Below are 27140 nucleotides of genomic sequence, written 5' to 3'. Positions count from 1 at the left end.
TCTGAGGTTTTCTTTTCCTTTGGCTTTTATTTTTCAATAACTAGAGGGCTAATTTTTGTTCTTTTTTTGCTCATATAATAGGTATGTAATTTATTGCATTTGTCACTCCATTTGTCCTGGTAACATGGTGTAAATCTGAAAAAGTCTCCAGGGAGTAAATCAAAGTGAACATAGTCTGATGCCTGTTGCCGTTGATAAGAGTACAAAGTGGTGATAAAGTCGATCAGCTAGGACGAGATTTACAAGTCGGAGCATTTAGATCTCATTTTATTAACTGATATGCTACAGGTTCACAGGGTTCCCTGCTATTTCTTTTCTGTTTGTAGTGACGTTTATAATCCCCAAATTTTTAAATGGTAGTGGTTTTTTTGGGGGGGTACAAAAGAGAAATTTCTATTTCCAAGTAATGTTCCTACAGCAGGCATCTTTGTTTTCTTCTATGAAGGTAAAATTAGAGGAGAGAAATAGCATCCTTTATTGAGGGAATTAAAAAAAAGGTACCTTTGTCATCCAAACAGCATTTAATGTCATTTGAAATTTCAGACAAAGATCTAAAATTATTTTAAAATGTATTTATCCACTATGTTCTTAACAGTGATAGGAGGGATAGAATTTAAGCTTAGCAAGAAATGTGAGGCTTATGGAGAGGTTGCTGTCCATATAAAATACTGTGCACCTTCGTCTAATTAGACTCGTCACAGTTGCTATTTTCCTCTTTGATTTTTGCCCCCAAAATATGAAAAGATCCAAGTACATTTTAGTTTTTCCTGATGTTTTTCATAATTTTATAATGTGATTTTTTTTTCTGTAGTATTTTGTTCTATTTAGGATTTCTCTGAGAAGAACAAATATTCTCTAAAGAAAGATACTAAAAGCCTCTAGAAAACACAATTATCCCTGTAGGTGGCCCTAATTCTACTCATTAATGTTGCAAATGTTATAAAATTGTAAATGTTAATTTACTCATTCAGTGCACCCCCATGGCATCCAGAAGCATCTTCTATGGTTTGCTCTGCATGATCCCTGTGGGAAAACTAACCCATGTGCAGGGAAACACGATGGAGTATCAGGTCCCTGGCAGTAGGGACAGAAGGAAAGACGGTTCTCAAACCATGGTTCCCTCTATCCATGTAGCTTTCTTGACCTCTTTGACACTCACATCTTCTCATCTTTAACACAAGATTAATATTTTTTATTCTGTAAATATTCATAAGATATATTTGAGGAAGCCCTTGGAACATAATAGACACCGTAATTTTCTTGGAAAACATTGTTAGATTTCAATGCATTAGACATTAGTGATCTCAGCCTGTTAGCTGGATTTGTACCATTTTGTGAACTTTATGAAAGTTTTATGGCTGTAAATGTCATATACACAGTTACTTATGAGCAATTTCACAGTGTTACACCATGTTTTGACATCTCTTAAAACATATTTAATGGACTGAATGTAAATGTTCACACCAGCAGCCACATCGCCTCTTTGGAATGCAGAGGAAAATAGAAAAAAACAACTGATATTTCTTCAGATTAAATGGCAGACAGAACTTCCCAGGTCCAAATATTTTTAATCATATGGCCATAAGGGGAAATCGACAGGAATAAAGTTAACCTGTGGTATTTCTTTCTAGGCTTTCGTTTGGAACATTCTACTTTCTCTGACTTAGCCTCCACACCACCTCTGCCTTTAAACACCACCTCTGCCTTTAAACACGGCAACACTCCTGGAACTGACCATTCCCCGTTCCACGGTTTTCAGGTTTTGCCAGTATTGGCTGTTGATGAGGCAAAGGGTGCTCATTACCCTGTGTTGTGTTGTTTTGCGTCGTGTTGTGTTGTACTGTATTTTGTTACTTTCCTGCTGTTATTGTTTATTTAATAACTTAATTTTTTGTTCTTTTGTTTTTCAAATTTTTATTTAAATTCTAGTTAGTTAACATACAGTGTATTATTGGTGTCAGGAGTAGAATCTAGTGATTCATCACTTACATATGATATCCAGTTCTCATCCCAACAAGTGCCCTCCTTAATACCCATCACCCATCTAGCCCATCCCCCACCCACCTCCCTCCATCAACCCTCAAATTATTCTCTATCATTATGAGTCTCTTATGGTTTGTTTCCTCTCTCTTTTTTCCCCCTCCCATATGTTCCATCTGTTTTACTTAAATTCCACATATGAGTGAAATCACATGTTATTTGTCTTTTTCTGACTGACTTATTTTGCTAAGCATAATACCCTCTAGCTCCAGCCATGTTATTGCAAATGGCAAGATTTCATTCTTTTTGATTGCCAAGTAGTATTCCAGTGTGTGTGTGTGTGTGTGTGTGTGTGTGTGTGTGTGTGTGTGTGTGTGTATGTGTATCACATCTTCTTTATCCATTCATCAGTTATGGACATTTGGCTTCTTTCCATAATTTGGCTATTCTTGGTAGTGCTGCTGTAAACATGGGGGTGCACGTGCCCCTTCGAATCAGCATTTTTTTCTTTTCTTTTTAAAAAAATTTTTTTAATTGTTTATTTTTATTTTTGAGACAGAGAGAGACAGAGCATGAGCAGGGGAGGGGCAGAGAGAGAGGGAGACACAGAATCCAAAGCAGGCTTCAGGCTCTGAGCTGTCTGCACAGAGCCTGACGTGGGGCTCGAACTCACGAACCGTGAGATCATGACCTGAGTCGAAGTCGGACGCTCAACTGACTGAACCACCCAGGCGCTCCTCGAATCAGCATTTTTGTATGCTTTGGATAAATGCCTAGTAGTGCCCTTGCTGGTTCACAGGATAGTTCTATTTTTAACTTTTTGAGGCAACTCCATACTGTTTTCCAGAGTGGCTGCACCAGTTTGCATTCCCACCAACAATGCCAAAGGGTGCCCCTTTCTCTGCACACTTGCCAACTTCTGTTGTTCCCTGAGTTGTTAAGTTTAACCATTGTGACTCGTATGAAGTGGTATCTCCTTGTGCTTTTGATTCGTATTTCCTTGGTGATGAGTGCTATTGAACATCTTTCCATGTGTCTGTTGGCCATCTGGATGCCTTCTTTGGAAAAGTGTCCATTCATGTATTCTGGCCATTTCTTCCTTGGACTATTTGGTTTTTGGGTGTCGAGTTTGATAAGTTCTTTATGGAGTTTGGGTACTAACCCTTTATGCAATATGTCATTTGCAAATATCTTCTCCCATTCTGTCAGCTGCCTTTTAGTTTTGTTGATTGTTTTGTTCCCTGTGAAGAAACTTTTTATCTTGATGAGGTGCCAATAGTTCACCATTGCTTTTGTTTCCCTTACCTCTGGCAAGGTGTGTAGTCTAAATGTTGGTGCAGCTGAGGTCCAAGAGGTTGTTGCCTGTGTTCTCCTCTAGGATTTTGATGATTTCCTGTCTCACATTCAGGTGTTTCATTCATTTTGAATTTATTGTTGTGTAAGGTGTAAGAAAGTGGTTCAGTTTCATTCTTCCTCATGCCACTGTCCAGTTTTCCCAGCACCATTTGTGGAAGTGACTGTCTTTTTTTCATTGGGTGTTCTTTCCTGCTTTGTCAAAGATTAGTTGACTGTATAGTTGTGGGTCCTTTTCTGGGTTTTCTATTCGGTTCCATTGATCTATATGTCTGTTTTTGTGCCAGTACCATACTGTTTTGATGATTACAGCTTTGTAATATAGCTTGAAGTCCAGAATTGTGATGTCTCCAGCTTTGCTTTTCTTTTTCAGGATTGCTTTGCATTTTGGAGGTCTTTTGTGGTCCCATACAGATTTTAGAATTGTTTGTTGTAGCTCTGTGAATAATGTTCATCACCCTCAATTTTAGACTCATTTTTTTTTTGCTTTATTCTCAGGTTATGAATATTTTAATCATTTCCTCCCCATGAGAGGCTTTGTCTCCCAGGTTTTTCTCACTGCAACAGACAGACTCACTTCAAGTAGCCCTGTTTGTTTCTGTGAAGAGAATATCCATATATTGAATATGCTTTTACAATGTTCCTCATGACAATTTTCTTTTTCATATTTTTTTTACGATTATATTTTCTTTCCCATCAGCAATCACTTCTGTTGGGAAGAAGAGAACCAGAAGAAACGAAACTCTTATAATAAATTTATTCCAACTAAATCCATCTATTTAGAGAGAAGCCATGGATCTCCAGGACTGACATAATAACACTGGAATACAATGCATAGATGTACACATATACAGATATGCTAATCTCACTTGGTAGTATCTTGGGAAAGTTTTAAAATAACATAAGGTCATTATGGTAAGCAAGCATTTGGGAGATGGCAGAAGGTCTTTCGTTTAGAGAGAGTGCTCTTATTTATCACCTGCTTTACTCCCCCAGTGCCATTTAGTTCCAATAGCAATCACGAAATGAAAATTTTGTCCGAAAATTATTAACCATTGTTTCTCTACCCTGTCTCATTAGAGTCCTTTAGCTCTTAGTTAATTGAAAAAAAAAAGAGCAAATATAGAAGAGCAGTAAAAATAACTGATATGTGAAATTGCATCTGCATAACACTGACAAAAATACAGCCGTTTCTTCTGCTTCAGCTTCATCTGGTTAAGCAGAGAAAGATCACCCATCAGCACTGATTATTGAATTCTTAAAAAAAAATAAAAAGAGAATACTTCTAAAAATATAATCTTGTTAAAATTGAAAACACACTATATTGTGTGTGTAGGAGCAGTCTGATTCAGGAATTTTCTCTTATAAATAATGTACATAGCAGAAGGCATTGGTACAAATAAGCAAAGTGATGGAAATTAACTGCCATTAATCTTGGGTAGTGGAATCAACAGTGGGTTCAACTATAAAAACCACTAAGCATATGCTCTTGAACACATTACTCAAAATCCCTGGTGAAAGTTGCTTCCTATGATAAATGAGAAGGTTAATAGTGTTAGTATCAATTTACATAATTGATGCTTTAGCTTCCTAAGTTTTTAAAAACTAATTTGGTTTCTATAGCAATACTAGTTTTCTATAGGGTGATATATTATTTGTGGATGAGTTTGTGATAATGCACTTAATTATAAACTAATTTATAACTAAAACTGTCATAGGGAAACCTTTTGTCAGATAATCAGTAGATAAAAAAATCAATTTCTCTATTTTCCTTAGGAAAATGTTTTCCAGTTAACCTGTACTTGACAATTACCATGTTTTCTTTCATATAATACTTCTTTTTAAAACCCGTTCCTCATTGCCTTAAATGCTTTCCTTTTATCCTTTCTTCTCCTGTATTTTTTTTAAGTTTATGTATTTATTTTGAGTGAGAGAGAGAAAAAGTGTGAACGGGGGAGGGCCAGAGAGATAGAGCGAGGAGAATCCCAACCAGGCTCCATGCTATTAGCTCAGAGACACACAGGGGGCTCAAACTCACAAACCATGAGATCGTGGCCTGAGCTGAAATCCAGAGTCAGATACTTAACCAACTGAACCACCCAGGGCCCTTTCATTCTCCTTTCTTAAGGAAAAAAAAAATATTTGTATGATTTGAGGACTTTCTCTAAACAAACACACATAAAGAAATCTTTCCCACTGAAGAACAATGATGGAGGAAATTACTACCATTGGGTAAAGACATTTTTCCCCTCTCAGAAGGCTTAGTTATAATATACTTTTATCATTATGAAGAGATATAATAATCTATTAACATTTACTAATAATGGTGTTATAATCAACTTAGATAAGGCATTAAGATACAATCAGAAAATAATCTAATACTGCATTTTGGCAATCACTTTGACTCTAAGACAAATGCATGGTTTTAAAGGAAGATGAGAAACATGGTCTATACCTATAACTATAAGATGGACCCATGATATAGTGGAAAATAATAATGCCTCTTCCCACCAATCACCATGGAAATAAACACAGGAATGGATGTGTAAGAGTTGCCTTCCTTTTCCAAGATTTTCTGGGTTGAGTTCCTTATGAAAAAAAAAAGTGATTTTAACTGTCTTGCAATGACATTATAAGGTTAACATGGATGTTGTCTGTGGCAACTTTTCATACACTCATAAAACCTGCTCAGGCACTCATATACACACACACAAAAAACCCCACACATTCCTACCTTCAACAAAAGAAAATGAACATAACGTCTGTAGAAACAGAAATAAAATAAACTAACTTGGACGTCCCAAAGAAAGTCAGCTTCACCTCTTTCTTTCCCTTATGAGTAAATAAATTACTTAAACTTGTCCTAGTTGGCTTTCAGTCACTAGACAAGGGAAGCCTGAATAGTTCATTTTTAGACAAGAAACTCTGCTGCATTTTAGATCAACAAATAGAAACAAATATCAATGTGACTTCTAAGTGTTTTGTGCTCATTAGAGAGATTATTTACAAAGATCACTTGACAGTATATATGTTCCTGTGTAAGAGATAAAGGGAATAATTTTCATGGTGGTTCACAGGAATTAGAGAAAGCACTGAGTCCATCAGGATCCTCCGTGGAAGATGTGGGATTTTATTTAAACTGAAATGAGGTCAAATATTAAGATTGGATAAAAAAGGAAAGATTTATTCTTCAAGTCGGGACACTTAGGAGTACAGTCTAATAATAGTATAGTAGGATTAGGGATACTTTACAATGATTCCATGGCAACCATGGCATCTGCTGTAAGGAAAGTCTGAGGGATAGAAACCAAATATTCTTACACACATTTGAGGTCATAGGGCTCCTTCCCAGAAAAAGATGGGCATCTGTGGAGTCCTGAGGCTCTCTGTATAGCCAGGGAGCCATGGATATTTACCTTAATCATGAAAGAAAGGGGACTGAGGACTACCTCCTGGAAAGGTACTGATGATTAAGGCACTTGGACAATCGTCACTCTCCTTGAATATGAACATATAGCCCAAATTTGCCTTAATGAAGGACGTTCAGGATCACCATGGTGCAAAGTCAGAGTGCAGGCAGAAGTTGATACACATTGGTTAGAATAGACCAGTCAGCCCACAGGGACACATGTGCGACCTGGTACATTAGGACCAGCTGAGGGATTGGGACTACAGAATGAGATCAGCCCTTTTGATTAGTCCCACTGTACTAGCCATAGTTATGCCACTGAATTACTGAGTGTCAAAACCAGTTATAACTCAGGTCTCTAATTTCAAATGGGAGACTCTGAACTTGGTGTTATGTCAAAGAGGTACTTTTGTAATCTTTGAAAATATTAAACTTTATCACAGCATATTCCCATTTGTGAATATGCTCACATGTAACTACTGACATGACATATACATGATTTTAGGTGTGTTAATACATAGAATCTGAAAGTCTTTATAAAAATATTAATAGTAGTAGTCTATGAGAGCTGGACATATGGGTTGTTAACATTGTATTCGTTCTTCATAGTTTTCTATAAAAAGTAAATATTTATGGTACGTACATATTGTGTTTATACGCAGGAAATATTTTCTTTTCCCATATATGGAAATTAAATTAATCTTTTGGTACACATAACCACAATTAATGGTGTACGACCTGATGTCTTGAGTTTGCATTCATCCATAGCTATCCATAGCTATATTTCCCCAAACTTGAGAGTGGGGATTCTCCAGCATCTCACAGTAACACTATATATAAAATTCCAGTGTGTTTTCTAGCACGTAGTAGGTCCTAAATAAATATCAGTTAAATCTATTTCCAAATCAACTGTATTTTTAGATATAACACGTTACCTTTTTCTCATCTTTAGGTTCACAGCTTGAAATTGCATAACCAAAAGTGATATGTCCAAAATACATGGAATCCATTTATTCCTTCTATGTTACTTCACGCAAAATTATTGCTCCCAGTCTCTCTGTGGCAGCGACTAACATCTGGAACAGGCTTTCTCTATCTTTTTGCATCATTGGAGCTGCCATTTCAAATCCCATCTAAAACCATATCTTTTTCTTTCTACTTCCATTATTGCATCCCATAATTACATTATTTAACTCTGTCAAAGGCACTGGGATATGGTTTTCTATGAAAATGCCTTGCACACAAATACAATGCAGTCACATACTGTTTTAAAATTAATTTCCTAGAAACGACTGTCCCCGAGTTAGAAATCATCTTGTGTTTATTAGCTTTCAGAAAACCAGCATATACCAGATAAAATATTTTTAAAGATAGACAGATTTTTTAAAATGCTGGAAGGGTGAAAACAAAAGATACATTGCTTAATCTGTAAATGTTCTTCATACAGTATTATGCTGTGTCCGTGTTCTGGCCACATGTACCAAATATTCATTTGGTACAGAAAAAATGCATCGTCTACTTCTGGGCTGAGAGTACTTAGTTCGGAGAGAAAACACAGAGAATAATAGAATCTCCTTGTATTCCTTTTGTGGCTATTTTTACCAAACTGTATGCATTTCAACCGAGATAAAGAAATTCTTTTCAAATAATTACATTTGTAATGTGGAAATAAAGACGATCCAAGTGAGAAAAAAAAAAAAAAAAAACAAGCAAACAAAGGCCATTCATCCAGAGTTTACTATATATAGGAAGGAAGTCAGCCACCATCACTTGCGTTCGGCAGGGAAGCCAAGGCAGACAGGGAAGTGTGTAAGTTTCATAGTAGAATAAATGGAAGGCTCAGGTATGCTCTGATTCGCAGTTGTGGGGAAGCTGTTGGTACACCAACCAGAGGCAGGGCAGTCCCTGTAATTGGCTTGGGGAGCATATTTGGCTTTCTCTGGTTGGCCCTCAGTTGGAAGCAGGAACGCACGTCAGGCAAGCTGTCGGTCATGGGCCAAGTTCTAACCTTCTGGATAGATCACCTCCAAGGTGGTTTGGCTTTCTGACTGGTTGCTGCAGAAACTGTGGGTCAAAGTTGTCACATCATATATGGTCTGCCCATTTGTGCATTAGTATATTCAGTCTTTCAATTAATTCAAAATCTAAGTGAACATAGGAACTTTGAAAATGAATATTAATGCTTATTTTTGAAGTCTATTTATTTATTGTGAGGGAGACCGTGCAAACATGGTAGGGACAGAGAGAGGGAGAGAGAATCCGAAGCAGGCTTCATGCTGCCAGGGCAGAGCCCCATGCGGGACTCATTCCCACAAACTGTGAGATCATGACCTGGGCCCAAACCAAGAGTTGGGTCAACCAACTGAGCCACCCAGGTGTCCCAAAATTAACCTTTAAAGAAGGTTTTTCTTGAGGACGATATATTTGAGTTCATATTTGAAGGAAAAGCAAGAACTAGCAGAATTAAAGGAATCGGGTTAGGGAATGGAAAAGAGCTTTTGAAACAAAGTGAGGAGATTTTGCGAAGACTGTAAGATAGGAACATGCACAGAATGTGGATAAGCAGAAAAGCTTCGTGGTCATATTCACAGCAATTCAAATCTGTCTCCAGTGAGTTGGCTGAGGTGTGCTCAAACTAGAACACATACGGCCTTTCAGTAAGAGGGAGGGTCATGCACAGTTAGGGTTGTGAACCTAAGCCTAAGAATACTGAGATGGCACTAAAAAGATTGGTCAAATTAAATCTCTTCTTTTCAAAAGAGAATTTTTTCTACTTTTTCAAGAGTGGATTGAAGAGGAACATGAATTGAAAGCATTTAAACTCTTGCAGAACCTTCCGTAAAATATAAGGGATTAAACCATTACCAGTGGAAAAGGAGAGAGGTAGTTACATTAAAATAATGCTTCTCAAATACCAGCATATATATGAATGAACTACAGATGTTAAAATGCAGATTCTGTTTGGACAGAGTCTGGTGTAGGGTCCTGATAGTATACGTTTCTAGCAAGATCCCAAATGATGCTAATACTGTTAATTCAAAAACTCAACATTGGTATCTGAGCAGCAAAGGTTTCTGAAACAAAATTCGCTGATAAAATAATCTATCGAAACATACACAAAATTTTAAATGAGTCAGTAATATGCCCTTATAAATTAAAGGAAAGTTAATTATAATATATTAATTTCAGTATGAAAGTATTTGGATATGACCAAGATAGAAGACAGATAGTCGTTTTGCACCAGTATTTAAAGTCAATGCTATTGCTAGCTGCAAATACAGGCAGAAATAAACATGCTGTTTTTGTAATAAAGAAAACCGGCAGCGTTGCCATTGTTGACCTATCTTTGCAAAATGTTCAAAAATTGTGAAGGCGTTCTAAATAAAATGCATTATCATCTTCTCTCCATTTACGCTAGATTTCTATTTCTAAGGTATGTATGTGTCCCGTGCGTTTAAAGTCATGCAACACTTCGTGTTTTTTCTGCAAAATGGAGTAAGGTTCAAGACTCAAAAATTATAAACACATATAACAGGTGTGAGACATTCTACATATTGTGCAGGGCAGAAGAAAATTCTTCATTCTTTGCACTGCAGACATGGAATATCCATGGCCCTCGTCAAATATTCTATTATTCTTTATTCCATCCCTAGCCTTATTTGCGGAGACTGTTTCCAGGCCTTTTTCGCTAATACAAACAACATTGCAAGGAAAATTGTGAGCACTTATTTGCTTGTAGCAAAAATTGCCTTGTGAATTTGACAGATATTGTCAAATTATTCCCACAAAGTGGTACCGATTTGCACTTCCATTATCAAACACTTTATATTTAGACGACAGCCTTGAGGATGTTTTCTTTTCTATGTTTCCTGCCCCTGGAGCAACCATGATGATCAGGACTTAGGACGATTGGGATACTGAGCCATGAGAATATCCAGAGAAAGAACATTCCAACAGGTAAAAACAACAAACACAAAGACTCTAAGGTGGAAACATGCTTGTTGTGTTTGAGTAACAGCAAGGAGCTAGGACTAGGCTGAGTGAGAAGGAGGGAGCATGGCAGGAGTGGAGGTTATCAGTTAGGCAGGCCAGATCTCTAAGGTCTTTGGAGGGTTTGAAAACAAGTGTGGAATTTGTTTCTGCAGGTAATGGGAACCTAATCGTTTTGGATTCTCCTCATCAGTCTAAGAACCACAAGTGCCAGTCTTAATATGTTTTTTTCTAAAATCGTCAAGAGTCTCTTCAGCATTTTGCTTCTAATTCTGAAGGTCTATATTTTTCTTCTCAAATTAACATTATTTACAATTACAAAATCTCTTAATTTTATTATTAAAAGCAAATACAATGCGGCAATATTTTTGTTGACTCCTGGTAATCAACAGTTCAGCAGAAAATATAAAGACTCTTGATAGTTTCAAATGATGTATTTTTTTTCTTTTTTTTTCCCCTTTGGCACGTGTGTTCACACGGTACTTTGCTGAGTTTCCATCTATTATGAACATTGTTTTATTTACTTTTTAAAAATAGAATATTTGATACAAATATTTGAAAGCCCATTATTTTTATAACCTTTGAGAAATGGAAATAAAATGAACATCATCAATTTACTACATAAATTAAGAAAGTATATTACTGATATTCACCAGGAGTTCCTTCCAATTCCATTGTTCATTGTAATTCTTTTAATGTCTTTATTAATTTTTGAAAAAGAGAGCAAGTGAGTGAGTAGAGGAAGGGCAGGGAGAGAGGGAGAGAGAAAATCCCAGACAGGCTCTGCGCTGACAGCAGAGAGCCCCACGCGGTGCTTGAACTCACGAATGGTGAGATGGTGACCTGGGCTGAAGTCCGATGCTCAACCGACTGAGCCAACCAGGCACCTCTGTTCATTGCAATTTTTTTATCATTCCATATTTTCCTAATTAGATTTACAACAAATAGGTTATCGGTGATAAATATGCTTTTTAATAATGCTTACAGTGAACTTTTGGCAATGTGCTATCATACTGCATTTTGCTTTTTCAACTTAGCATTAAATATCTAAGATTCAGCAACGGTACGCAGTGAATTGACATACTGCCAGGTTAATTTTCACCGATACAAAAAGTTCTACACACGCATCAGCGAACGTGTTCTGGAAAGTTAGGAAGGCCACTTTCAAGAAGTTTTCTGCAACTTTTGTCTGTTTTAGATGGTCCAGACATACCAAACACCTATCAATCAGAAAGCTCCTTTGTCATGCCTTATTAAAATGAAGGAAGTCGGATCTGCATATGTGAGGGGGGGGCAACAATTTTAACTTTCATTCAATGTCAATTTAATTTCAGATTCCTTCCCACACCCAGTTTATGGTTTGTACAAATTGCAGCATTGATGTGTTTGCTAGGGTAATGGTGATGATATGTCATTAATTCCCCAGAGCGTATCATATTTTCTGAACACATGGTGTAGGAAAGGTCACATTGAATTCATCCATTTTGCTCTACTAAAAATAAGCTATCACCACCAAGCTGCTATAATAGAGGAAGGATACAGAGCAAAACTGTGAGCATATTATCATGATAATTATATTTATGTCTTCTATAACTTATCACAACTAGTTTGCACTTAGATGATAACTTCATAAAATGTCATTGTATTAACTTTTGATAATTAAAAACGTAGGAGAAAAATAAAGAACACTGACTCGTAAATTTTTCTCACTCTATTAGAATTTCTCCATCCTTGGGTAAGAAAGACAAAGTGGCCTTTGTCACTTGGGCTTTCGTTCCCAACAACAGCAGGTTTCCAGCTATGTCCACAGGACTGCTAAGATTCTCTACCGGTCAGTCTAAGTAACTTAGGCCTTAGACATATATAACATATTGCAAGTCAGGAACTTAGGAGGTCCTTGTTGACTCATGGAATAGTCACGTTAAGGTGTCCCATGGACATATGTCACTGCAATTCTTAAGGGGTCACAAATGTGCCCCTGCTTCCCCTGGGGATTAAGTAATAAAATTCTTACTTGGATTTCCAGTTTAGGATTGAAGTGTATGACATGGAGATTGCTTTGTTTCTCACATCAGAAATTTCAGTCTTGGCCTCCAACTTACTCCTCCCTCACTCAACTTCAGATTTCAAGGATTTTCCAAACATGACAATTCCATCCCCCATTTTTGAGAAAATGGAGTTTATTAGATACAACCAAATGAGTATATAATTGGAGACTCATTTTAGGTGTGATGCTATAGCTTCAAACTGTACTTCTTTGTGATGGTTGGGGTCCGTGTGGTAGTCGTGGCCCCCCATATTCCTGTTGTTGTTGTTGTGTGTCTTTGCTTGTCATTATTTGTTCCGGTCTTCCTTCATATGAGAAAGCAGGTAATTACACCAACTCAACACTGTTCTACTGTTATCTATGTGGTGTCACCATGGGTAACTGTTTTGGGAGATGTTATGGCTTCTGCTTGGTCATGGGTACTGTGGACATAAACAGTCCTTGGACTCTGGTTTTGTGATAGCCAAGTTTAGTTTCATACTCAGGTTTCCCTGTCTTGGCATCAGCATGACTTTGGGTGCTCAACCAGGGAAAGCCTACCATTTGCAGATAACACTTGTGCAGATAACTCCTTGATTCTCAAGGAGACCCCAAGTATGACCCAGAGGTATGGGAAAGTATCAGTTGAACCACATAAGCAACAAAAACCAGGCAGACACAAAGAAATGATTGAAATGGTGCCTGGTGTTTGGAAGACAATAGAGTGACTCAGATAGAAATACACTTTATCTCAGACGACCCTAGATGATAAGGTTATTTATCACCCAGGTCCTAGTTTTGAGCTGTGGTCAGATATGGAGGCTTAGGCACTGGAGATCATGGTTAGAGCAGATCAGTACTTAGATTTACATTTTTTAGATAGGACCAAAGAAGCTTTCAGTAAAGGATAAAATGCTAATAAGCAAACTATACCCTATTGGGTACTCTATCCACGTCCCATGAACTATAAGTTTTCTACTCTGACTGCTGAGGACACAATATATTCCTGCCCCTGTGTGAGTCCTTTGCTCCTTGAGAGTGATGGTCTCTCTGACATTAAGAAGTTTCAGCTCACATATACTCTCATAAGTCCTGAGCTAAAGATGCATGAGACCCCCCAGTCATAAAACTGGGGAAGTCTTAGGCTCACTAAGTTTCCCCCCTCCCTTTGCCTGATGTCTGATATCTGAAAACCTTTGTTTTACAGATTTGTCCTTTATTTGTAGTTGTTTCATAAGTTATAATCAACCCAGCTTCTGTTACTTTATTTTGAAAAATATCCTAGAACAGAGTTTAACATATTGCTATTTTGGCTTCAAAGCATTCAAACCTTGCATTTTCCCCAAGTTTAATAATCTATGTTATAAATACATCCAAGAGCAAAACATATCATGCCTTTGGAAAAGAAATGGAAAACACTGTCCAAAAAATAATTTATCTCTACCTGCTTTTCAACATATATTTATTTCCAGTTCCTTCATGTTCATTTTAGGTTAATTCATTATCATTTTCTTTTTAAAATATATGACTACATATATTTAATGTTATACATTTAACTTTGACTAATATTATTTCCTTCTTTGTTTTGTATACAACGTGGCCATTTAAATCATTACTGTCAATAATTCATGCATATAAATTAAATTGGTAAATAAAGCAATAAGAGGTAGTCCGAAACTGAACGTTTTTAATCCTCTTAACTATCTATACATGGAATATCAATAAATGGTTTCCAATATTTTATATTATATGTTTAATTTTTTTTTAACATTTATTCATTTTTGAGAGACAGAGGTGAGTGGGGAGGGGCAGAGAGAGAGGGAGACACAGAATCCAAAAAGCAGGCTCCAGGCTCTGAGCTGTCAGCACAGAGCCCAACATGGGGCTCAAACTCACGAACAGTGATATCATGACCTAAGCTAAAGTCAGATGCTTAATCAACTGAGCCACCCAGGTGCTCTGGTGATGAAATATATTTAAATAAATGAGTATGATCAATATTGTATTGAATGATATTGTCTCCATGTTTATTCTCACGTATTTCTATGTATTATATCATAGCCCTCATTATCTAGCTTCATTTACAATTATGTTACAGTCCTTGTGTGAAAAACATGGTCAAAAATTATCCACCTTTCCAATTTAATATTAGTTGGCAGAAATAATATTAATGATAAAACACGGAAGTCCAAAACTGTGCATCTCTGGTTGAAGATCAGACAGACATATAACTAAAGAAAATCCTGTAGTAGAAATTCATTTTCTTACACAACCCGACACAACAGTGATAGCAATGTTAATAAAAACATAAATGAGATCAGCAATTCAGCCTTCCTGGTTTGTGAAAATTTGCATTTTCTTTCTACATTTGGAAAAATCTAAGTCATCTTCAGACTATTATATTGGTTTCTGGTAAGAGGCATTCAACTCTTTAATTGCCCCGCTTTCCAAAATTGTGTTATATCACCCAGTGCAACTGTAGGCATTCAATTTTCCTCATTCTCTGAAAAAAAAATACTTTGAGAACTCTGCATACCACAAGGCCCCTATCATGGTTGGGTGGAGAATGGGAAAATAAAGACACCTAGCAAATTTAGGAAGACGATTTAAGAAAGAACTGTTGTGCTATTGGCTTGTAGATCTAACTAGAATCAAGCAGAGCATGGGCCAACTTGGGTTTTGAGAGAGCTGTAATGTGAAAACATCAACCATCACCCTCAAGCCAGCGTAAACTGTGATTGTGGAAGACAATCTCCAGGTGACAAGAGGCAGAAATGGGGTGAGAAAGGGACTAAGCCCCGTGAAAGTATCTTCTCCAATCCAGTTTAGACATAGTCCAGGAGAATAATGCATGAGAAGAGACGGTCAAAATACGATGCCATCATCTACAGGGAAAAGCTGCTGGGTGATGTCCTTGCCTAGAGGACAGAATTAAGATCTAACCCTGGAGCATCTGCCGTCTCCAGGGTTAGGGCTCTTGCCATGCGCACATGTTCAGAGTTGCTGCGTGTTGTTGATGCTCTGGGCACTTGGTATTCTTTCCAAATCCAAGAATGTATTTATGGGATCTATATCTGCTGATCATTGAGTATTGTTTATTTAAGTTTTGAGAAGGCTTGTCTTTCTGGTATGCAGGTGTCCAGACCAAGAGGAGTCAAATTTGAACGTGATAAAAAAAAAAATAGATGTCACTTAGAATTCCTAGAATTTGAACTGAATTGTAGTAACTGGACGAGAATTTTGCATTGTCTCCTGGAGGAATGAGGGAATGTGTCTGCACATAGCAAGGAGAGGAACCCAATATTGGGAGGACAGGTAGACAGCCTGTGGTCGTCATTAAGTCTGTCCCTCTCACATCGCTGGCTCTCCTTCCGGGAATCTAATATGATTTCAGTGTCCTGCTCTATTGAAGGGCCGTAAAATGTAAGCAGAAGTGACATTGGTTAGGTCCAGGTGGAAATTTAAAGAACCAACAGACAACCTATCAGTCTTTCTTTACCCAGCCCTGACAGCAGTCATCAATTCAATATAGTGTCTGCCTTGATAACTTCAGTTCTGGAGTAAATACACACAAAGCGGAGTCCCAACTACCCTTTATAAAACGTAGGCTTCAGAGGAAACATCACTTGTTTTTCAGACACTAACATAATACAGTTTTTGTTTTTTAAAACTATAGCCTGTTTTAATCTCGATAGATACAACCATTTACTGAAAATTACTCACTTAACACAGGAAAATTAAATAAAGTGAATAATTTTTATCCAGTGCTATTTTCCATGTTAATTAATTCAGACATTAGTCACAGTCCAGTATGACTTTTTAAGCCAGAATATACCTCTTTCATTATTATTACATGCAAAAGAAACTGTTACCATAGGACCCATTATTTTTGTGGTCCATATTAGGGGGAATACAGTCATAGTCAAGGGAAAATTTCACTACAAGAGGCAGTACAGCCTGGCACACTGTGAACTGGAGTAGAAACAATCCGGCACACAAATATTGAGGTAATACACAAAATGTTGAAGTAATACATTTTGCATATTTTTCCCCCAGTGACAATGTTTTTTTTTAGACCCAGGAACTACATAGATAGTGCATTTCCCATTTAAGTATGTTTCCCAGTGAGAAGCAATCAGGGAAGCAATTGTTATCTTGTTGCAAAAATACCTACCAAGAGAGCACAGAGCAAAAAATATGGCTTGCATTGTAGCCATCAATTTTATTGGTGAAGAAAACAACTACTATTCATTGGTTTAGGTTAGAAATACTTTTGCTACAGATTTTCCTAACATGAAAATGTTCTTCTTGGGATTTTCTAGAAGATGTATTGAAATGGAAACAAAGTAAGTGTTTGGACATAAATCAATCTCTACAAGTTAAGTTGCTTCCTAGGAACTGAATCTATTATTTATAATATATAGTGAAAGCAAAAATTTAGTAAGACAGATCAAAACAGTTTTGGGCAGTAAAGCTAAATTTACTTTACCGAGAGAATACCGGCTTTTTAATTAAAATTATTTTATGTTTCTCCAAAAAAAGCGTATACCAAATAATAGTTGAATCGACCAGATATTTAACATAAAAATTCTTCAACTGCCCTTCAATTAGTGTATTCTGGTTATATGTGAATGAGGCTGTGATTCAGTAGCATGACATAAATTCACTCCCATGAATGTAATTATATGTTAGATTTCATTTTTTTTTTTGCATAGACTAAACATCAATTTTATTTGAATGTAAATGAGAAATATGCTACAGTGTTCTTTTCCTCACACCTTTGAAATAATTTTCGGAGAATAACTTTTATTTTGATCTTGAATATTAACGTGAGGTATAATGTTAATATAGGAATCCTTAAAAGCAAACCCATAATGTTCGAAAGCCTCAGAGTGCCATGGGTCGGATTACCCTGTGATGTTTCCCCGTATGAATGTTCACGTGTCCCACTGCCAATCTTATAACAAGTAGTGTTAGGGCTTGTTACACAGAACTGCCTTTATCGTGTCTTATAAGCTTTCATATTTTGGATACTTTATTGAATATAAAATATCCAACTAAGTCAAGTGTCTCTTGTTTAGTGTAGAGTTCAAGTGTAAACATGAAAACTAATGGATTAAGACATTCATTCTCACATGCAGCAACTTTGGTTTGTGTACCTTTGTGAAGTGCACTGTAATCATTTTGATATGAAGTGCGAGTTAAGTTGATGAAAGTACCATTGATTTTAGAATGAGGGCTTTCAACAGGGCTTGCTGGCAAACAAAATTACAATATACATACAATTGCAACGCAGGCACAAAAACTTGAAAATAAAGGAGCTAGATCCGAAGTGGAAGAAGCATAAGATGGCCTATTTAGGAAAGTCTAAGTGCTCATCTTCCCGAGATTCAAAGAAAATTCTAAGATTTTTAGATTCTTTATCGTTCCAAAATTTTAAATCCAGAGTAAAATTTCCCATAAAGGCATACTCATAGCTTCTGCATCTTTACTTTCGGTTTTACATTAGGCTCCAGAGGAAACAGCCTTTACTGCATATCGCCCTCATGCTTCAGCAGAAAAGGTGTGTCAATCCCATTGATGCACTAGAGGGTGGGGTGGAAGTGATGATCTCTAATAGCAGAGAGCAGAGACCACGGTGGCAGAAATTCCCACTCTCCTGATGGAGCTTTCAAGGGAAGATAACGTGTCAGAGAGACAAGGATGAGAACAATGGTGGTTTCCCTTTTTTAGTTCATGCTACTCAAATCCTAAGTCAAATGGAGATGCAAGTAAATGACTTGATTTCACAACTATCTACCATAAATCATACTTGATATTTTAATACTTGACTTATGAGTCTATACATTTTTTCATTTATTTATTTTGAGAGAGAGTGTGAGCAGGGGAGGGGCAGAGAGAGAGAGAAAGAGAGAGAGAGAGAGAGAGAGAGAGAGAGAGAGAGAGAGAGAGAGAGAGAGAAAGAATCCCAAGCAGGCTCTGTGCTGTCAGCACAGAACCCATCGTGGGGCTCTATCTCATGAACCGTAAGATCATGACCTGAGCCGAAATCAGGAGTCAGATGCTTAACTGACTGAGCCACCCAGGTGCCCGAGTCTATACATTTTTGGTAGGGAGGAAATAATGGTATTTCTGCCAACTCCATTTGGTCATTGTGGTGGCCATGAAAATCCCCCATATGATCTCCTGCTGTGTGGAGCACAGTTGACTGCCAGCCCCCACTAAGACCCTCTGAACTCTGGATCCACAACAATATGTTTGCCGGCTTCATGATTCCAAGAGGCTGCTCCCAGACGTGATTGACAAAGACAAAGCTCCTAGCACAGGCCCATTTTTATGAGATTTCATTTGCAGACTGTTCTGAGTCAAATACCTCCCATAAGCTCGACCAAAACTTTACCAGAATGGTGCCACAGTGTTAAATCTTTACCGTAACAGTGGTTTGGTAAATGTTATCTGCATGAATAGAATAATTATGACCGTGGGCAGCTGAAAATAATAGAGCTCACCAAAGGGGAAAGCTAAGGGACTTAGGGAGCATGTACATAATCAATAATACGCTCTAGAGGTGTTCAAAATTATCACTGAGAAGTCTGTGTAGGAGCATGGGGAAATATTTAGGTATATTATTAGGTTAGAAAATACTATTTAAATTTAGATTGCAAGTAGGTAAAGATACAATTCATATTGCCAGAAACTTGAAGTGAACAAATTTGGAAACTTGCTAGGGTTGTAGGGATGGTGGGGGTTTTAATTTTTACTCCTAAAAAAAAAAAAAGGTAGTTTTCGGTCACCGAGTTTGGAGTGTTGTTTTATGCAGCCAAAGAACTGGAACACTAGGGTAATATTTCATTTATTGCCCTGCCTGTGTTAGTTCTGGTTCTAGTGTACTGGAAGAGAATGAAAAGAAGTTGGTCGTTAAAAGAATTATTTTCTCCTACTATCCCCGGTGGGTATAGTAAACAGAAATGGAGCAATGTATTTTGTACTTTTTTGCACTTTGAAAAATTCATAAAACCCTCTAATACACAATCTGGAAAGGGGAAGGCCTCATTCTGGCCAATGGATGGTATTCTCCATTACTTCTAATTTGGGCATTGCTAAAATAATCAGCATAGTTAATCTGGACATTGAGTGACAAGGCTTCATGTCCTGGCTGAATTCATATGAAGTTTCACGTCTGAGGCATGACATACAAACTGAAACATAGAAGTGTGTCAGAAATCGGGAACAACATCTTATTTTGCAGGTCCTGAAAATATTGAAAATGAAAGTAACTTACATGGCTTCTCACTCTAAATGACATTATGAATTTACAAGAAAATAAGAACAAAGCCTGAGCTTAAGCTGGACATGGGTGGACTCCATACATCATGGCCCCAGTAGTGAGAGATTTCACTTCTGTAATGCACGGCTTGTGAATAGGGAACTTCCATGTGACTTACAACACAAGAAGTTCGTGACTGAGGAATTGAACTCGTTGGAAAGAGAGATCTCAAGTTCCAAGGGGCTGGTATCTTTCTACCCTTTAGCAATGTAACTCAGACCTGCTAAATCCGAACTATGTTAAATGATAGTTGTGAGGAAGACAGTTTCTATGGACATGTTTCTCTTCATCTCTGAAGGCGTATTCCTGGGCGTAGAGCAGATTTTAAAGGAAGGCCCTACAGTATAGTGGATGTCCTTAATCTGTCAGTAACTGGCACTTAACGATTTAACTTGTAGTGAACCTCAAACATTTCCATTATAAGTATATTCTCCTGGTGCCAAAAATTATGAGGAGCCTCACCCGCAGTCCAGTCCATTCTCCGCTTTCACTATTTTCTGTTGAGTGACACCTCCCTTTTGCTTCACATTCTCCTTAAGCCACCCACCCATTTCTTAACTCTGCAGGCAAAATTTCTCAAAAGACATATTTATATGGACTCTTGTTCAGTTTGGTTGGGCTGCCAGCCCCACTCTTCCATGGAACTATCTTTTGACGTTATCAGAAGTACTTTTTAATTTATGTTACTTTATTTATTTATTTATTTATTTATTTATTTATTTATTTATTCATTTATTTATTTATGAGAGAGATAGAATGAACAAGAGAGAAGGAGAGGTAGACAGAGACAGAGAGAGAGAGAGAGAGAGAGAGAGAGAGAGAGAGAGAGAGAGAGAAAATCTCAGGCAGGCTCCCCACTCAGGGCGGAGCTCGACTGGGTGTTCCTCCCATAGGGCCAAGATCAGGATCTGAGCCAAAAGAGTCAGACACTCAACCAACTGAGCCACCGAGATGACCCAAGAAATGCTTTTGATATACATAGTCTGTCAATAGCATTTGACACACTGTTTTGTCATTCATTGTACACTCACGGTCCCGTTCTTTTTTAACTTCTTAAAAATTCACTGGACACTTGCCCTCAGTATTTTTTGCTAGTTCCCCTAACCATCGTAAACTCTATTGTTGGAGAGCCCCAAATACCCTGGGTCTCTTTTCTTCTCTTCATTCATTTAAAAATATATCTAAACTAAAGGAATAAGTCAAGTCAGAATAGGTTGCAAGAAGGTAGAGGAATAATACTGTTTGAATCGTGGTTTACACAATATTCATAAGTCATGTTCTTTTTTCTCTACCTTGTCAGTTGTCTTCCCGCCAATGTGGTCGTGAATTGGATTTGAGGACTGAGCGTGGTGACTCAAATGACAGACGGTGCCTGGAACTAACTCTTCTTCACCAGAGAGCTTCAGGAACATGCAAACCTAGCCTTACTGGAAGGTGCCAATTAGCTTGTGTTTTTTTGTGTGTGTGTTTGAGTAGAAGACAGTTCTAGAAAAAAAAAAAAAGGTTTACCTAATGGGTTGCAGATTTCAAACAGCAAGCATTTGGAGAGTCTCATAGACCTCATATATAATGAGTACATCATGAATATTGAGGTTTCTGGTGTCTCTGATAGGTGCTTATTGGTCTTTACATCTCTTTATATCTATGTTCAGCACATATTCATATTTTACTTACCTTATCTCACGTGCCAGGTCTCAAAAGTGACTATTTTATCATGTCTTGCATCCTCTACAAATTATTCCAATAACTCATAAGCAACTTACTCTGTTTACTTTCATGCCTGCCCTTATTTTCTTGTCTTCCAAAGAAATGAATAGTTTCACATACGGCAGTTATCACATATTAAATCAATACTACCTCGATTTTCAGATAAAACAAAATACAATTCCAAAATGATGTTTTTTTCTCTCTCTCTCTTTAACTCTTCTGTTTCTTTTATAAAACTTTCTAAGTTGGAAGCAATAGGAATGATTGTTTTGAAGTCCTGTCACTATGTTGCATGCTATAAGTTTGGCTAAGTGAACATAAATGATAAAATTTTCAGGATTCCTCAAGGAAATTCAACCCCTAGATTCATTGAATCATCCATTCAACAGATATTTGCTTAAGTCCTGCAATCCAAATATGTGGCTGAGATATTATGAAAGGGAAGAAAATGAATTGGATATCTTGTCTCCTTCAAGTTTAGCAGAGGTTAATGCATGAATCAATCACATCGGTCTCCCCTTCCTACGAATACAGTGTGATTGTTTCCCAACCTTCAATTATGCTGGGGCCAAGGGACCAAATCCTTAACAATGAATCATGAGTGAGAGTGATCTGAGCTATTTCCAGGCCTTGACCTTAAAAAATATTCTGCAAAACTGTATATTTTCTCTTCCTCTTCTGCTCTACACTTAAGTTATTCAAAATTTCCAGAAAGCAGAGACGCAAGATGGAAACAACTTGGATTCTTGAGTCAGTGCTTGGGGAAGAACTTCTTAGGAGAGCTGCGTGGGAGCACAAAACAAATCCTCCTACCTTCAGAAGAGCCTAGTATTAAATGCTATTACCAATAGATATTCCAATGCAGTGGAAAAATTGATATGAATTCCTGTGGAGAAACAATGCTGGTGAATTGAGAGCAGGGAGACATCTCTTCAAGACAGGAATCTGATAAGACATAGAGAAGATGTCATTGAGGAGTGTGTTTGACAGATTTGAACACTAGAAATAGGGTAAAAAGAAATGAGGACAGGTAACAGTATACATAAAAACAATATCCTGGAAAACATGAAGCTTTCAGGAGTCAATTAGGCAACTGTAAGCAGCTATGTGTGGAAGTTGCAAGTGTAGTATTGAACCCCAGAGTGTACTTTTGCTTTTCTAAACATGTTCAGGATTGTATTGAGAATGTTCGAGCAAGAGAGTGAAGATATCAGAATTATGATTGGTAAAATAGTCTAAAACTCTCAGGATTAGTTAGATGATTTGTGGGGCCCAGTAAAAAAGGAAAATATGGGTCTTGTTCAAAGATTTTTGAGCCAGTACCATACCAGTCTTGATGATTCTGAAATCCAGAACTGTGATGCCTCCAGCTTTGGTTTTCTTCTTCTACATGACTTTGGTTGTTTGGCATCTTTTGGGGTTCCATACAAATTTTAGAATTGTTTGTTCTAGCTCTGTGAAAAGAATGCTGGTGTTATTTTGATAGGGATTGCATTGAATGTGTAGATTGCTTTGGGTAGTATCGACATTTTAACAATATTTGTTCTTCCATGAGCATAGCATGTTTTTCCATTTCTTCGTGTCTTCATTTTTTTTCACAAGCTTTCTATAGTTTTCAGCACACACATCGTTTACATCTTTGGTTAGGTTTATTCCTAGGTTTCTTAAGGTTTTTGGTGCAATTGTAAATGAGATCGATTCCTTGATTTCTCTTTCTGCTGCCTCATTATTGGTGTACAGAAATGCAACTGATTTGCATACGTTGATTTTATATCCTGTGACTTTGCTGAATTCAGGTATCAGTTCTAGCAATTTTTTTTTTGGTGGAGTCTTTCGGGTTTGAAAATTTAAAGATGGCTACAGTAGAACGTTGCACTGAGTGTGGGGGTCTAAGAAAAGACCCTCATGAGACTGCATGAGTCACACGCTCATGGAGCTGTGTCTGCAGACCTTAGCTACTAGCGATGATGGGAAGGAGAATACGATGTGCTTAGATGGAATTGCAGCCAGCGTCAATGTATATATGAAGAGACAGTTCACAGTTCTCAGCGAAAGAACAGTATTGGTGAGTAAAAATTATTTGATAAGCCACTAGGCATGGAAGCTGTGGCAAACAATATGAAAGCCAGTGTCTACACATGAATATTTACTATAAGCGTAAAAAAAAGTTTCTGATCTATACATACATGTTCTCCCTACTGTGGAAATGAAACCCATGGCTTTCATATGGGGAGAATAAGAACTGTGTGCTGCAGGTATAAAAGAGACCCTGTAGTTTCTCTGTATTTGGAGCTTTCTGTTGAATTACATAGTTGATTACCTGACTACTGAAATCCATTTCACTACTGTTTCCCACGATTGTCTCAACTGGGTTCTACTAACTAGGAAATTCTATACATTATTAAGCTGGTCAGAATTGGTGAGAGGAGTTACTTCGATACTCACGGATGTTCTAAAGATAATCCTCTGATACCTTGAATGAAAGCTTCTATGATTATCCCTTCTATTATTATTATTATCCCAGATCAATTTGTGGGGCTAGTCATTCCAACACACAAAATCTAACTCCATTACAAAAATAAAGTATTGAGAGGGCAGCATACATATCCATAAGAGTTTCCTTTGTGCTTTATGAGAGAATATTTTATTCGTTTTTGTTGTTGTTGTTGCTGTTTCTTTCTATATTAGTCTTGCAAAATTGCATTAGGTGTGAATAATGCAAGAACTTAAAAATATAACTTGAGGTAAAATAAACATATAATTTCTCCATATAAATCCATCATAAAAATAAATATAAGGTTGATCATATAAATTGTTAAATGTACATATCAGTTCAGAGGAAGCATGCTTTGGGCAGAGAAAAACATTATAAATATTAATATTTTCTATTGCCATACTGAAAAGGCTTACATTAGCATAAGGTCCCTTATTTTTTTACATTTTAATTCAAAATATACTTAGAATAGTTTTGTTGTTGTCTTTTATTTCTATCTCATTTTTCTTATTTTTGTCTCAATCCCTAATATACTGTCGTTCTTTGATAGTATTATGGCACATAAAAAATACAGAAGCCAAAGGCTGAATGGTTGCCATTTTTCCCCCAATGCCAAACTTCATGGCATATAAAAATAAAAGTTCCAAAAGCCTTGCATTTTATTATGATAGATCCTGTGGAACAATAATAGTGACATTTTTCTTAACATTGCCAACACTTATGAATATGACTTGATAAAATTGCCATAATAGGCAAAATGTTAGCCTCTTTAGTCCTTTTATTCCAAAGTACAAGTCGTCTTACCCACAAAATTACTTCTAGTGACGTGTTTGTCTCCCCTCCAAGTGCCTCTGACACAGCACATTTATGTCATCAACATTGGGAGTATAGTACTTGGGTTTGGTTGGTGATATTGACTATTTATTTGCTCTTTTTTTTTAAAGACTATATTTTTATAGCAGTTTTAGTTTCATAGCAAACTTGGGAGGAAGGTAAAGAGATTATCCCTATTCTCTCTGCTGTTATAAATGCACAGCCTCCTCTGTTATCAACACCCCCCTCCCACCCTCACCGGAGTGGTACATTTGTTAATAAACAAACCTGCATTGACACATCATAATGACCCAATATCCACAGTTTAAATTAGAGCTCACTATTAGTGTTGCACATTCTATGAGTTTAGACAAATGTATAATGACATATATCTGCCATTAGAATATCATACAAAGTATTTTCAGGGCTCCTGGATGGCTAGTTGGTTAAGCCTCTGACTTCAGCTTAGGTCACGATCTCTTGGTTCATGGGTTCGAACCCTGCATCAAGCTCTGTGCTGACAGCTCAGAGCCTGGAGGCTGTCTTTGGATTCTGTGTCTCCCTCTCTCTCTGTCCCTGCCCCTCTCATGCTCTGTCTCTTTCTGAAAAGAAAATAAACCTTAATTTTATTTAAAAAATATTTTCACTGATATATATATATATGTATATATATGTATATATACATATATATATATATATCATATACACATATATCACATATATATGTATATATTTGCTTTCTTAATGTGACTTGGGAGAAATTCTAAAAGAGGACTGTTTTTTCCTTATTTAGAGTTTTACCACTTTTTTACAAGAATATTGTACTTTACTTTCAATGTTAATCAGAGAAGAACATTGTTTTCTGTCCCTCCTCTACTCAGTTTTATTTTGTTAAACTTTTAGGACATTGTTTTTTCTTCGTTTTTACCAATATTTGCAATTAATCACAGTAGTATGTCATCCTTTGCAATATTTGGAATAACTGAGAATACTTTTTATCTCATTACATCCTCCACTTGTAGAGTTCTACTTTTATAGGACTTTGTATTTGGGAAATACACAAAGCCCCCAGAGGGGACAAAAGAGAATGAGTTTTTCTGAAAACAAACAACAAAAAGAGTTTTTATTCTTTTTGAAATAAAACATACAAAGCACTGATGAGTTAGATGAGAGAGATTATATTAAAATCTAAGGAAATGCTAACAAAGGCAATTAGAGAGAGAACCAGTGGCATCTGATAATTGAACAAGTCTTCGACCAGATGATACGCTCATACTCTTATGCCAGATATGAAAGAACTAGGATTTATATTGTCAAATTGGAAAAAAACAAATCCAGCCTAGATTAGGAGAGACTTCATTAAGAAGGAAGATGATAGAAGGAGAGAGCACGCTCTGATATCAGAAATTTGCCAGTGTCTCAAAATCAACAAGAAAAAGGCCTTTAAAAGAGGAAAGAAAAAGTAAGAAGAAATAAGCAAATATTAACAGATATTTTTCTGGGAAAGTTTGCCAGCCAAGGGGTAATGACCTGAGAGGTCTGACATGAAAGCATCTTGCTATGGTCAGTCCATTTTAAGGAAAAGCTGATAAGGGCGCATGGCCCACTTTTTAGGCTTGGGGGCAAAGAGAATCAGGGACACGAAGGTAGGACAGAAGTCCGACTGAAGTTGGGTCAAAGTAAAATAGAGGGCCATAATTGAGCAGTTGTGAACATTTGGTCAGATGGTATTTTATTATTTTAGTGGAATAATGAACTAAAGAATTATTTTGATGAAATCATTAGTTTCGTGAAGGAACTTCAACGGTAAGAGTTGAAAAGCTATCACTGCTTGGCACTGTCACATGGTATCCACCCTGAGCCACCTGCCCAGGCCTTCTAATCTCTAGGCCTAAAAAAGGGGACTGTGGCTTTGAGTCTCCTTGGAAATACTATCATTGTAGAGGCTCCACGTACTCTTCCTTATTTTCTGATTTTGGCTGGGTACATACACTAATCTGTCAAGATAAACACATCTGATGTTTTTTAGAGGAAAGTGCTT

At 37.0% G+C, this 27140-nt stretch overlaps 1 protein-coding gene across 2 annotated transcripts in view; it reads left to right on the top strand.

Annotated features, from left to right (window-relative positions):
- Positions 1-27140, top strand: part of CDH19 (cadherin 19) — a 235459-nt gene that overhangs the window by 93957 nt on the left and 114362 nt on the right. For both annotated transcript variants that reach the window (XM_045041116.1, XM_023242085.2), the window contains one exon: positions 21386-21519. The gene's annotated coding sequence lies outside the window, so the exon portion shown is untranslated. The remainder of the gene's footprint in view (positions 1-21385; positions 21520-27140) is intronic.

Source organism: Felis catus, chromosome D3 (genome assembly GCF_018350175.1).
Source record: "Felis catus isolate Fca126 chromosome D3, F.catus_Fca126_mat1.0, whole genome shotgun sequence".
In the NCBI taxonomy this organism is placed as follows: domain Eukaryota; kingdom Metazoa; phylum Chordata; class Mammalia; order Carnivora; family Felidae; genus Felis; species Felis catus.
The sequence above is the reverse complement of the archived record's forward strand: the minus strand, read 5'-3'. Positions and strand labels throughout refer to the sequence as shown.